This window comes from Dermacentor silvarum, chromosome 10, assembly GCF_013339745.2.
Source record: "Dermacentor silvarum isolate Dsil-2018 chromosome 10, BIME_Dsil_1.4, whole genome shotgun sequence".
NCBI classification, from domain to species: Eukaryota; Metazoa; Arthropoda; class Arachnida; order Ixodida; family Ixodidae; genus Dermacentor; species Dermacentor silvarum.
Genome location: NC_051163.1, coordinates 986,625 through 1,000,134, shown reverse-complemented (window position 1 = coordinate 1,000,134; position 13,510 = coordinate 986,625). Strand labels below are relative to the sequence as shown.

General features: G+C 47.4%; 1 protein-coding gene across 2 annotated transcripts in view; it reads left to right on the top strand.

Moving 5' to 3' along the window:
* The window catches only part of LOC119431168 (A disintegrin and metalloproteinase with thrombospondin motifs 16), a 223,806-nt gene that overhangs the window by 79,117 nt on the left and 131,179 nt on the right, over positions 1-13,510 (top strand). Inside the window, exon 1 of one of the 2 annotated variants that reach the window (XM_037698637.2) lies at positions 9,011-9,721. The exons of the other annotated variant lie outside the window; for it this stretch is intronic. The gene's annotated coding sequence lies outside the window, so the exon portion shown is untranslated. Of the gene's footprint in view, positions 1-9,010; positions 9,722-13,510 lie in introns of those variants that run through there. 2 annotated transcript variants of the gene reach the window in all.

The window sequence follows — 13,510 nt, the reverse complement described above, 5'->3', positions numbered from 1 at the left end:
TCTACATTCAGTTCCAATTCGACAACTCGCCACGACTGCAAAAGCTCGCTCATGCCGTCTGGAATTACCGAGCAAACAAGCAGCGTGATACCGTTATACCGATAAAACCGAGTCCCCGACCTTTGTCCGTCTCTTCGCTATATACGTGATGCCGCGCCCCAGAGGCTAATTGATTACCCAGGAAAATTTCTCCACCGACTCGTTCGTAACTCAACTTCGTCGCGCGGCCGCGCCACGATAAGAACCTTGCATGCACCACGTGGCCACGCGCAAGGCGTAAAAGTAACAGGAACTAAAAGAACGTTTTGGCATGCCCAACGCTCTTGGCTCTACAGCGTCGTCACCCACACAATCAACGCTTGTGTGGAGAGTGAAATACGCAGAGGGATGGAGAGAGAAAGAGAAGGTGGGGAAGAGGGAGAGAGCGCTGTTCTCTTCGTCCAACGTGTTCAGCCAGCGCCGCCGTCAGAGCAACCGGGCGCGCCCGAGTCGACGCGCTCGGAGGACGCCGCCGTGATCAAGCAGCCAGGGCACGTCCGACAGGATATCGCGTTTTACCGAAAGGCACCGGTTGAAATGGAGGAAGAATACATGCCTCCGAGTCGGGCTGCACACAAAAGAACGAACGAAAAAACGAAGAACAAGGGGTTGGACCTGTTCCTTACTTCTTGTTCTTATTGCCCACGTGCGGCGGCTTTTCCACTGCACGCTCCACTTTTTTTTCTTCACCGCTCTCGGCGCCAACCGCGCGTTGCGGGCCGCGCAGTTTGGCACAACTACTTTTCGGGCCGCGCGCTCGGCAGCTTTCGCCTCGACCAGCGCGGAAATACCGTTGCATGTTCCTTCGGTGCGCGGGGCAGGGCGGGCAAGACTTCTTAGCGCGCTCTTTGTGAACCGCTTCGCTGGTCGAAGACGAGAATCGAACGCGGAATGGGGCTCTCTGAACCGCAAGGCCGGCGAGGTATGGTCTCCTGTCTGCGACACATCGGACAGCGCTGCTCCGGAAAGCTCGGCGTGAGCCTGGTCGGCAAACTTGTTTCTCGTGCTGCTTTCGATGAGCTTACAACAGTGGCGATAAGTCCCTGACTGTTGTACGTAAGAGCGTGCGTATAAGACAAGCGACGAATGCGAGACCCAGCGTGTTGTCAAGTTATCGGGATGACTGCGTCCGGGAGCAAGGCGTGTTGCAGTAGTAAAACGCACGATGGAACGTTACGCAATGCGGTGAAGCGGATGTTTCTTCAACTCGCCCAGCACACGAAATTTGTTCATTTATTTGAGCCAAGTTTAGTCGACAACCGTGAGTTTATATAGAACACGTGATTATTACAGCGGTTAATGCTGACGATTGTTATTACTATAGATAATGATAATGGTGACGATATGGACGGTGCATCATTGGTCATCGACGTTCACTGTAAGCATATTGTTATGCGAACGCAGTAACTTATCGGCGGAGATCAGTCTTCGAGATAGCGACCGGTCTCAGTGATAACATAATTAACTACGCTGATCACAGAACTGCGCCGAACACATACGCAATCAAGACAACGTAATATATTACGTCAATTCAGAAATGATGTCCAGCCGCTCGGCACCGTCACAATGCATATTCTATAGGGACAAGCAAAGCGTGGTAGTTTAGTAGTTCAGCTATAGTAGTTTGTCAGAGAATGTGCGCTTTACGCTCTGCGAAAGCAAACTTTCAGGCTGGGTATATTAGTTGCAACGTACTGACATCGTGCAACTACGGTGGCGCTTTCTCCCTCTAAGCGGCGCTGGGTTTCGGTATCCCCGAAAACGGTAAAGAAATGGGCCACACGATCACTTCCGAATAGCACGCTTCGTAAAAGCTTACGAGCTGCTAACGATCTCTTTTGATTACTTAGCATAGTAATCAAGGCATTACACTCTTTAACACAACAGTTTCTTTCCGGTTCATTCTTGTTGCAAGCTACGTATCCTCAGCCGACCTGAATAACGTGCACGGTTGAGTGCCTGCAAATGCGCCCTGCACACAAGCATACGTCCGCACTTAGCAAAATAGTGTGCGCATTAGGCCAGCTCTGACTTTGCAAATTACCTGCCAATTTGCCATCTACTCCACTATTTAGCCCGCTCCGAGCACGCAAATGCTCGGAGAGCTTGCCTGCTATAGTGTTGCAGTGAAAGTGCTTAAAGTTCAGCGCGCTAGTCTCCATGCTAATCTTGTGATTTACACGTTGGCAAGTTCTGAGCGGCTTCCAAGTAAACCTCGTAAATGTTAATACTGTACTTATTTGTTTAACCTGCTGAAAGCCGGTCACCTCATTGATAATTAAGCGCCTGGTTCGGCCGGAACAGCTCAAAAACGTGCCGCTAATGTGCTTGTCATTCCATCATTTAACCACTCGCATCTTCCAGTCCTATATTCCAGTCCACTCGCATTGTCCTAAATTGCCCGTTCCTTCACTAATTACCCTGCTTGTAATGATAAATGTTCTGCCTGTTAGAGGTCGTTGTGGTTGTATTGGCAGTGCAGGCGTTGCATTTTCAATAAGGGCTGGTATGCATGCCACTGTGAGCCAGTAGCATGCCAGTATAGTGGCTCCGCGTCAGTGACTCTTCTGTGTGACGAAGACGTGTCGGTGTGTGTACCACAAGTCATTCTCACGCAGGAGTGCGAAGGAAGATCGAGATACCTTCTTTGTCATTAGGTTCAGAGTTTTCATGGAATAAATACCTAACAGCAATGGTGTGCAGGGTTCTTCATTACGTCGGAGGAACTCCTTGTAATACCTAACTCCTTTTTTTAAAGTACTTTCTATTCTCATATGGAGTACGTTTATACTAATTACCCCTAATCAATAATGGTCGACCAGTGTATTTCCCGTCTTTTACTGCGATTTGGGAAGGCATGATGTGTCCGCTTACAGGGGTAATTGGAGATCACTGGGAGAAACCTCCGATTTATGGAAAGTAGACATAAACACTTGACTGATAATATTGGTGGCAATAAAGTTCGCATGGCGGGTCAAGATTTATTAATCGTTAGGCAACTTAGCCTAGTTGGCTTTTAGAGCTCTAGGCAACAAGGCGTCAAAGCTCGAACACCATGGTGTCCTGTTTAATCCTTCACACCCTACCCTAAGCATAAGGGTGTCTGATGTCTTATGCATATGTACGGTAAATCGGATAAGAAATCGCCCAATTGAGTTTTGTGTTCATGACACCCGTGTTTGCTCCTTAGTTGCCATTCTCACGCAAAACGGAACCACCCTCTTCCTACGAAGGTCCCACCGTCCTAACAATCGACGGCATGTTTTGAAGACTTATCGGGTATCATGGCGTTGGCGCGACGGCGATACTTCTTGAAAACGAAAGAGAAAGGAAATCTCGCTGCAGGCGAAGCAGCGCAGTTTTTCATTTGGTTAGTGTTCGTGTGGGGCAGCCAAGACCAACTTTGGAGAGACCTTGGCACAGGTGGCCTCGACGAAACGCTTCAGCGGCGACACTCTTCCCAGATAATTTGTCGTTGTGAAAACCTGAGCTGCCAGATTATTCCAAACAGCCATGCTTCACCCGGCGATACGAGACTTTCCTCGTGAATTCCATTGCGTAGTCTCTACACGTTGGTTATTATCAGAAGGTCCATCGTAGGCCGATATACCTGCAAAAAAACCGAGCACGTTGGCAATGGTTCCCATCAAAAGAAGCAGGACAAAATAGTACACAGAGGATCGTTTTGCCCGATTCTCACCTTCTTTCTTCATTATTCCATACAGCCGGCATTTACGTTAATGCACTTGTGAAGACATATCGTCTGCACGGCGTTGTATCAGCGTTAACAGCAACAGACAAGGAGATGCAGCACAGCCAAATGGCGGCGATACCGATCATCCGACCGTCACGAGACACTGTACTAGCAAATCAGAGCAATTTGTTTGTTCCTCGGAAAGCACACGTGGCACTGCACATGCGTGCGTGCGACAACCCGAACAGCAGAAGACAGAAATGTTCTACACTGCACCTCTCAAATATTCTCGTCAACATAAGACGCCAGTAGAATCTTGTTGTGCTAAATCATAACCAAACAAACCTGACGCTCTACTCCGGCAGCGATACTTGCGTACTTAGACGTAGGTCCAAGGTGACCCAGCGGTTACAGTCCCACGGAATGTTTACCAGGTTTTACACTGGCCTTCTTCGGTTTCCTTGGAGCTTCCTTTTGATGCCATCAGATTCTCTGGCTTACGGCTCAGCTTTGGCACGGTCCGTTAAGGCATACGCAAAGAGTTGTCCCTGGAAACCACTTATGGTTACAAATAAGAAAAATGAACGTCCGCAGACATTTCCCGTCTTTCGCCACTCCATGTCACACGCAACGGGGCCCAACGCGCAGCACTCCATCACGCATGCGCAGGTTGTCCTCGGCGCCTTTCTTTTGTCGTGCGCTTTGAACGCGCCATCGGGGAAGAAAGAAAGAAAGAAAGAAAGAAAGAAAGAAAGAAAGAAAGAAAGAAAGAAAGAAAGAAAGAAAGAAAGAAAGAAAGAAGAAAGAAAGAAAGAAACGGCAAGCTTTTGGCGTGTGGCCGCTGACGCAGTGGGGCGCCATCCGGCCATATGTGGTTGCTGGAGTGTGGTGCCACGCAGCCTTCATCGGGGCGAACACTTCACCGCGCCCAACCCTTGGCGACTGGCAGCAGCTCTCCACGTCTCCGTTTGGGCCGTAACGGAGGCAAGGACGGTAGGCGGCACCGATGGGGTGGAAGGGGATGCTTGGCGACGAAAGAGCAAACAGTGAACGCATGGTCAATCGCTTCCTAGAGGCTTGGCAGAAAAGACGCAACGGGCTATATAAACTAGCGCTGACCAACACACACACACACATAAAATGACCAACGCTGAGCGCGTTCGACGCTGCAGCGACACGTCCTAAAAGATGCCGATAACGGGAGATACGTGGTTTGCCAAGGTTTACTCACGGCCGCTGCATAAAACGTGCGCCCATTACAGTCCCATCTGTTATATATACCCACTACTTAAGGAGACTGGAAGAAGTAAGTGATAGGTATATAAATGGGTTTAGTGGCGAACGGCGGTACGACAGCGGGTACAAGTCTCCGACGAAGATCATTTGTGTTCGTTTAAGGAAGCACATGCCTAAATCAAACGCCAACGCAACCTCGAATTTAGCCGCGCACGGACAGCGTGTCTAGTTCTGCGTTCGCCTTTCGGCCTCCTTTTTTTTACGCTGATGTTTGAGTCGGCGCGGCTCAACTAGATCAGATCGGGATCACCCCGGGAGGCCTAAACCCACAGTTTGAGCAGAGCACGTCAACGTATGCTCGGTAAGGTAGTTATCGAAAGCGTCAAATGCAGTCGACGCGCGCTCTTCCGGGAAAAAGACGAAGTGGGCCACGGTCCAAGAAGCTCGCTCCACAGCCAGCAGGCCGTTGTCCACCCTTGTCAGCTCGAGGCTGGGCGGGTGGAGCAAGAAAAAAAAAGTTTTTTCTTTGGTTAACCCTTCATTTCCTTTTCGTTCGCGTAACGCGCCACTACTCTTTCGGACGCGGAAGGAAACAGACACTCAGCGATAACAGTGGACCATGTCTTCGGTCACGCCTTCGCGCGCACCCTTCCCAAGACGACGGCACGGTTGATGGACGTACGAGGACTGAGTGCCCGTTTCCGCTCGGGACATTAACAAATTTAGGAAGTTGTTTCCGCACTTACGTAGAATGCATTTCGGATCCCACTGTTTCTATGTATATTACTGTATCAACTCTCGTGTAGGCCATCCACTGTTATAAACACTCGTCCCACTGTTTGAAACCGTATGTAAGTACGAAGGTTATCACTATAGCGTACTCTATTCTCAGCACCCTACGTTCGATAATCCGCGACAAGGTAAAATAGTTTTCTCGCATTTGGCTTCAAAGAAACAAACTATACTTTTGTGTTCACCGTCCCTGCCAGCTGCTATATGTGCATGCGTAGTGGTGCACGTCTAAACTATGCTTCAGTACAATTTGTTGCGGAAACGGAAACTACAGCTGGCCCCAGCCAATCGGTATCGCCGTCATGCGGAGCCTCGTCTGCGCGGCATGCATCGAATGACGGAGGACACCTCGTAGCTTACCTCAGTGCCCCATTATCCTGAAGCAATGCACAATGCACACAAATAGCTCCAATCTGACTACAGCGGTAACAACAGCTAATATAGCTGTAATGCTAGGCTAAAATACTTCGAAATAGAGCATTTTAGTGAAGCCTAATGAACTGCCTTACGGAGCCAGCTCCGCCAATGCAGAATCTCTTCTAAAGAGCGCACCTGTACGTTAGCGGAAGCCCATCGAACATCGTGGTATACGCTTAAATTTCCAAACCCTGTATCTCGACGAAGACGTGCGTTTCGCAGCAGTGACACGCCGGAAAGAGAGGAGAAAGCAGAACAAAATTTCACCACACACCTGTTTTGCCGGTCTTGTGGGCCAAGTGTGAAAGAAAGAAATTGCATTCAGAATATGACGCCATCTGGAGAGGCGGGTGCTCCCATCGAAAACTATACCTCGGGAACAAACATGATGGTGTTGACGTCGCTCACGTCCTCTATTGAACTGCACGAGCTTTCGGCCTTTCCTCCTGACGTCGCAGCTAAGAGCGAGCAAACTTCCTTTCGATAAGACGAGCTGAGTGAGCCCGCTTGCGCACTGAGAGGAGTAACTTGAGCCACGATTCATCCTGAAAATAGTGCGCAACAGTTTCAAGATTTTACTATATGCCGTACGTCCCTGCGTTTTTGAAGACAGAAAACAAAATTTCGCATTATCATTGGTTCCGATCGCCCCCGTCCCCACAAATTTGTGCCGGCCCCTGCCGCAGTAAAGGAAATGTCGGTCGCACAAGTAACGACGAGGCAGCGAAACTGTTTCAAAGAAACACTCGGGTCCACGCTCCACTGACTGCGCTCTCTACACTCTCGTACACTGGAGAAGGAAGACGAGCTCAGCGGTAGAAATACATTGTAAGTTTCGCTTCAGTTAGTCAGGCGTTGTCGCTTCTCAGCCAACGGCGCTGCCTTTAGCCCATTTCGTTTGGTGTGTTATGTGGCCCACCGATCAATCTTGTGTTCTGCAGACAAAACTGCACAAGTTGAAACTTCGACCATTGAAGCAAGAGAAACCGAACGAAAAGTAGATGGCACCTCACGTCTAATCGAGGCCGGAAGTAACGAATTCATGGGGAAAAGTTACGAGGAGACTATGAAATTTTAATCTATCAACATACTTTTCCAAGAAATAATAGATGTGTCGCGAAACTTGGACAACATAATCACGTGGTGAGGATTTCCTTCTTCCTATTTAACATCTTATATTGAATTCTCTGCCATTGCAATTGCTTCTCCTTCGCATCTCAAGCTCTCAATTATCCACCTCGCGACGCAGCGTTAAGCTAGATCACCAGCGTCCTCAATAAATAATTGATTGATTCAGCCAATAACTCGTGCATTGACGTGCATCATCCGACCTGCCAACTGGCTGAATATCGCGTAAGGTAATCGTATAGCTTATGACGTCACGTATGAAACTCACGCTATATATATATATATATATATATATATATATATATATATATATATATATGATTGCGGCTGTACTGCATTGTTATACTGTTCTACTTCGATGCTATAGTTTACGAGATGTAACATGGCCATACTTAGGATGACTAAAGTGTTAACTTTTGTTACAATGCAGGTGCGTCGAAGTTACCACGCTGCGTTATGTTATACTCGAACATTCGTATTGTAAGTTCGCCTGTTGTTATTCGTGATTTGGTGCTGTACTTATTCCTGTATCCCCCTGCTATGGTCTTGCGATATATATATATATATATATATATATATATATATATATAGAGAGAGAGAGAGAGAGAGAGAGAATTAAAGAGCAGTTGAGGTATATATATATATATATATATATATATATAGAGAGAGAGAGAGAGAGAGAGAATTACAGAGCAGTCGAGGTCGGCAGAAAACCAGATGTGATGATGAAGTTAGGAAATTTTGCAGGCGCAAGTTGGAATACGCTAGCGCAAGACAGGGGTAATTGGAGATCGCAGGGAGAGGCCTTCGTCCTGGAGTGGACATAAAATATAGGCTGCTGCTGCTGCGGATGATTATATATATATATATATATATATATATATATATATATACACTCCGATTGCGTAATGCGTGACCCAACAGCGGCGCTGTCGATACTTACATGGTCGAGTAACGGTTTCTTTCCTTTCCGCAACTATACCAAAGTAAGGTGGGGGGGGGGGGGGGGGGTTAGTGTGGTTGCAAATATATTTAAGCGATAAAAGTATAACGCTTTTCCTTTCGATCGGTTTCAGCAGACGGCCCCCTCTGACACTTTGAAAGACGTTTCACGTCAAAAATGTAATAGAAAAATTGTAAAATAAATAAATAAATAAATAAATAAATAAATAAATAAATAAATAAATAAATAAATAAATAAATAAATAAATAAATAAATGTCGAAGCGAGCCAGAGACCATCGCTCGAAGTACACCAAACATGTCCGCGGCCAGTGTGTCGTACCCAATCCGATTTCGCCACATCATTCACCGGTGGCCGCCCATCCGTCGATCCACTGCCCGAATTCGAGGCTGTCCCAACTGCTCGAGCAGCACCGCACAGAGCAGGTAAAGCTTGTTTCACTGCACGCCCGCTGCGCTTCTCGTGCAAGCGAAAGCGCACGGCTTGCGCCGCAGTGGGGGGGAGAATCCTCTTCCTCGCGCACCCATACGCGCGCTGCCTCTCATCACAGCGAGCACCAGTCCGGCGACGGGCTATCCGAGAGCCGAAACGTCGGCGCGCGCGCGCGCAAAGCGCGGGCGAGCGAAAGTCAAAAAAGCGAGGTGGCGCGTTCGTCGTGCGTCGCTGCGTCCGCTCGGCGGGGGGAAAGAAAACACAAGTGGGGGTGGGTGGGAGATTGGCGCGCACTTTCTTCGGGCAAGAAGGGGGATCGTACGAAAGAGTACGGTGCGAGCAGAGAGAGAGAGTAACCGAACCGCTGCTGGACGGGTTGAGCGTAAGACGCCAAGGAAGGAGGGTTAGGAAAGGCGGCGGCAAGTGAAAGTACCACCGCAACCGCCGCCCGGCCAAAGCACCGAACTGGGTCAGCGCCGTCAGGCTGTGTGTGTGTGTGTGCCGCTGCCTCCGTTGCTGCCGCAGCGCTCGCCTCCCGCGCCGCGCGCCGTCGCTGTGTTTCGCCCGCCGTGCTTCTCCAAGACGACGCCGACGACGACCAGATCGGCCGCGCACGCTACCGACGCTGCGCTGTCCGTGTAGCAAGCACGTCGCACACACACACGCGCGCGCGCCGCCGTCGCCCGCTGCAGCCCAGCGGCAGCCAAGCAGGAGGAGGAGATAGCGAGTGCGCGAAGTTCGCTCGGAGAAAAAGCAACCGACGACCTCGTGCCAGCAGCGAGACGCGAGAACTCCGGGAGCTGCTGCCTGGTTTGTGCGTCCGAACGGCAAGCGACGAAAGCGTTTGTTCTCTTCTCGGCGCAGCGATGGATGCGCAGCGCAGCAACAGTGCCCGCTGGATAATATGAGTGGCCCGAGCGGATTGCACGACTTGCACGAAGCCGCCGTCGGCAGCACGGGCCCGAGGCCGCCGCCACTGGGAGCAGCCGGACCACCGCCGCCTACCGCGCGGTGCACGGGGTGAGTCTGTCAGGTGCCCCAAACCAAACCGTGGATATACCTTGCGCACTCACGAGCACGTCCTGTCGACCGCGGTTCTTAAACGCCACACCACTATGAACAGGCTCACAGTGTTCTGATGTTTAATTTAACAGAAGTCTAGAATTTGATTTTCTCATTTCCTTAATTTCGTGTATACAGCTTAGTTCTTCGCATTACGCACCAATCTTGACATTTACCGAGGCTCGCTTCTACAGTCGAACTCGAATATATCGAATCTGAAGGGGATCACAAGGAAGTTCAGTACATAGTAATTCGATATATAAAATAAACATTTTATACACATACTTTCAAAGTGATTTTGCTGCCTTTCGTTATAGACATTAATTCATCATATCTGGGCTCGACATATCCGGGTGCGACTGTATATCTTCGCAGTCACTATCAGAGCACATGGACGACGGTAAGGTACCATGACCGTGAAGGGAATCGCCAAAACTAAAATATTCTTAGTTATTTGACTTCCTTTTTCCGTGCGGAAGTCTGTTGCGTGTTGTCACCTCAATCAAATGTTAAAGCAATGTTCAATTTCCTATCAACGTACAATGAAATGCTCAACAATCGAATGTACCGGAAGGGCCGCCGACACCGATTTCCAATAAATCCAGCGCGACCAATATCTATCCATGACCCACCGCCCGCTCCTGGACTGGATTGAACCACGATTCGGAATCGACTCCCGCCGAGCGATGAATGCGGTTAGTAACGTGAACATAGCTAATTAAAACATAGGCGCCTGAAAAGTCTTATGCAGATTGGAGAATTATTTTATATTTCTTTATTTTTCTCAGTCTCAAAGCCCCGCAAACCATTGTAGACTCCTTAGCGCACTGCAACTGTCGGTTGATTTTGCTTGCCTACTAAATTCTATCGTAGACAGATAAGTTGGAAGCCACACTACTGCTGCTGCTCCATTTCTTATTTATGTTGGCACACGTACATTGTTTACCTTTCCGGTGGCCGCTTTTTATTTATTATTTTTTTTTATCGTCTCACCCTGCTACCTGCTACAATGTTATATTACTTCTGGCTGATGCGGCGATGGCTCAGGTTGCAGTTCTGGAACTACTATAGAGTGCTGTATCTCTTGGCGGGCGATGTTAAAAATGCGACAACGTGACAACATAAGCTTTATAGTCTGTTTTCTAAAACTACTTCTTTCTCTCAAAGTGCAAAGACTACAGAAAATATTCTCTGTACGGGTGCTTGGACTTCTCCATGTACAACCTCGGCATTTGCATTTAAGCATCCATTGAAATGCAGCCGCGAAATGGGCGAACGGGTTGATGGTACAGGAACAATTGTAATACATTTTTGTCTTGACACTTTACGTGCATGCGATGAATACCGGCAGTGAGTTTGAGCTCTGCATTGACAGCGAAGAAACCTCGGCTCCAAGCAAAACGTAGCTGCAACATCGGAAGCCATTCTGTAACCGTACTCGCGTGTCAGCTAAACTCGACAACTACAACGACGTTATTTAATAATATGAGTAATAGAAAATCTCGAATATGAATGAACTTCACAGCATCGCTGCGTCAGTAAGTGGAGCGCTGGGATGCCATATATACGTATATATGCAGGCGATTTTTGTTAGGAGTGCGCATGGTGTTTCCGAAGATAAATTTACGAATGAAAGAACATCACTCGATGCACGCCTCGGGAGAAATACACGTCAACCGTCTTCAAGCTCTATTTATTTATTTATTTATTTATTTATTTATTTATTTATTTATTTATTTATTTATTTATTTATTTATTTATTTATTTATTTATTTATTTATTTATTTATTTATTATTTATTTATTTATTTATTTATTTATTTTATATCTGTTCATGTTACTTGTAGCTGAATATGTATAAGAAGATTGACCACATAGCGCCGTCTATATACCGAATCAGTTGAGATAACTCTTCATGTTAAGGGAAAGAATTCTTGAACAGGATCGATAAGAAAACCTCAAAAAATTATATTCTTACGAGCCCTCAAGCGCTTAAACAAGTTGCCTTATGACGCATCTATATATTCTATACTTTATAGAAACAGCCACTTCTTTTGGCCAGAAAAGCATGCGTAACTAAAATAAATTTTTCTCAGTCTGCGCATAGCGAGTTATTTTAGCACCTCGGCTATGATGAAGCCTTCATATGTATACATAACCTTTCACCGTGTAAATCGGGAAGCAACCGTAATTTGGGAAACCCACGTCTGTGTGGTAAATTGGTTTCTTGGTGACACACAACAGAATGACAACAGCACCTCATATGGATAAGATCACTTCGCAAAGGTCATATGGAACCGTACTGTGGACATAGTCCGTACTTACACGTATCCCTCGCAGTGCCTTTAAGTGTGATCTGAATGAGTTTGCGTAAGCTCAGCTAAGGCAGCGTATGACTTTTGTGCTGTCGTTCTGTCAAGCGTTCCCGACCCCCTAATGACCCCCGACAGAAGTGAAACGAATACTTGTTCTCAACGTAATCGTGAATCAGATTTGAAGAAGAAAAAAATTACTTTTCATACAAGAAAATTGGTCTGTTAGGTCGTTGTTTTCGCTGCATGAGAAATTTATTTCTCCTCATTTTAAATACTGGAGCACAAAGGAAGTACAAGCGTCGAAGTCTAGCAGCTTTACATGCACCCAAACATTATTCCAACGTTGTCAAACATTTTGCGAATTTCCCACATACTACTCGAGTGCTGCAGAAAAGCGGAACTTCCGGCTTCCGAGTACCTCGTTTCGTGCGGAAGTCTTTTACGCGGTGCCGCAATTTGTCTTTTCTTTTTTATTACTTTTGTTCCAATGGCTATAAGGCTAAAGGACTAGCAGTAACATCTGTTTTGAAAGTTAATAATTTAGGCTATACAATGTGTCATTTTTTCCCTAATATTATATGAAGTATTGAGTGAGAAAGACGGCGAGAAACACGTTTCTTTGTCCCCCCCCCCCCCTCCCTCCCACCACAAAAGGAAACAAAGAAGAAAGAAACGATGAAATCGGGGAATGGAACGGGAAACCACGATTGAGCGCTCACTCTGAATTCTCGCCAATTACTGCACTCAACTTCCTTCCCTCGTTATAATGGAGACAAGCACACACACACGGTTTGACACTGGCGCACACACATCCTGCTTGACGACGCCGAGCGAAGTAGCCGCCGAGTTCCTAAAACACACACGGAAACGTGGTTAAAGTAGCAGCGGAGACCGGTCGCGTAAGTGTGTTTGCCCGACAACAAAGTGGGGACTCGGCGAATGCCTTCGGATAAAGTCCTCGTCGTCTTGTCTGATCAAACACAGGCCCAACGGTCGGAAAACCATCCAGGTGTAATGCTGAACCAGCGTAAGACAGCGAAGAACGGTCGCAGGCATGGTGCGGGAGCAGCGCGTATCTTTGTGTGAGCGCGCAGTAGCGTGCTTCCTCGAAGAGCAAACATCCGAGAGGCGAAAGCTGAGGCCTGTTGCTCTCGTCGAACAAGTGACCGCTACTTTAACTGCTCATTCTGCAATATGTCTCGTGAAGCGTTATGCAAGCTTGAGCTGGCGTCAACTAATTGAGGAGGCCGACATTATAAAAATAAATTTGGTGAACGTGAAGACCACCCATAACCATACTCCATACATATAGTTTGCCCGATTTACCCCTCTAAAGACATTTCCTTTAAACTATTCATAGGCAATATACATGCTCAATACAGGGGATGATTAAACATACGAAGCCCTAAGTACAACAGAAAATTATGTGTAGT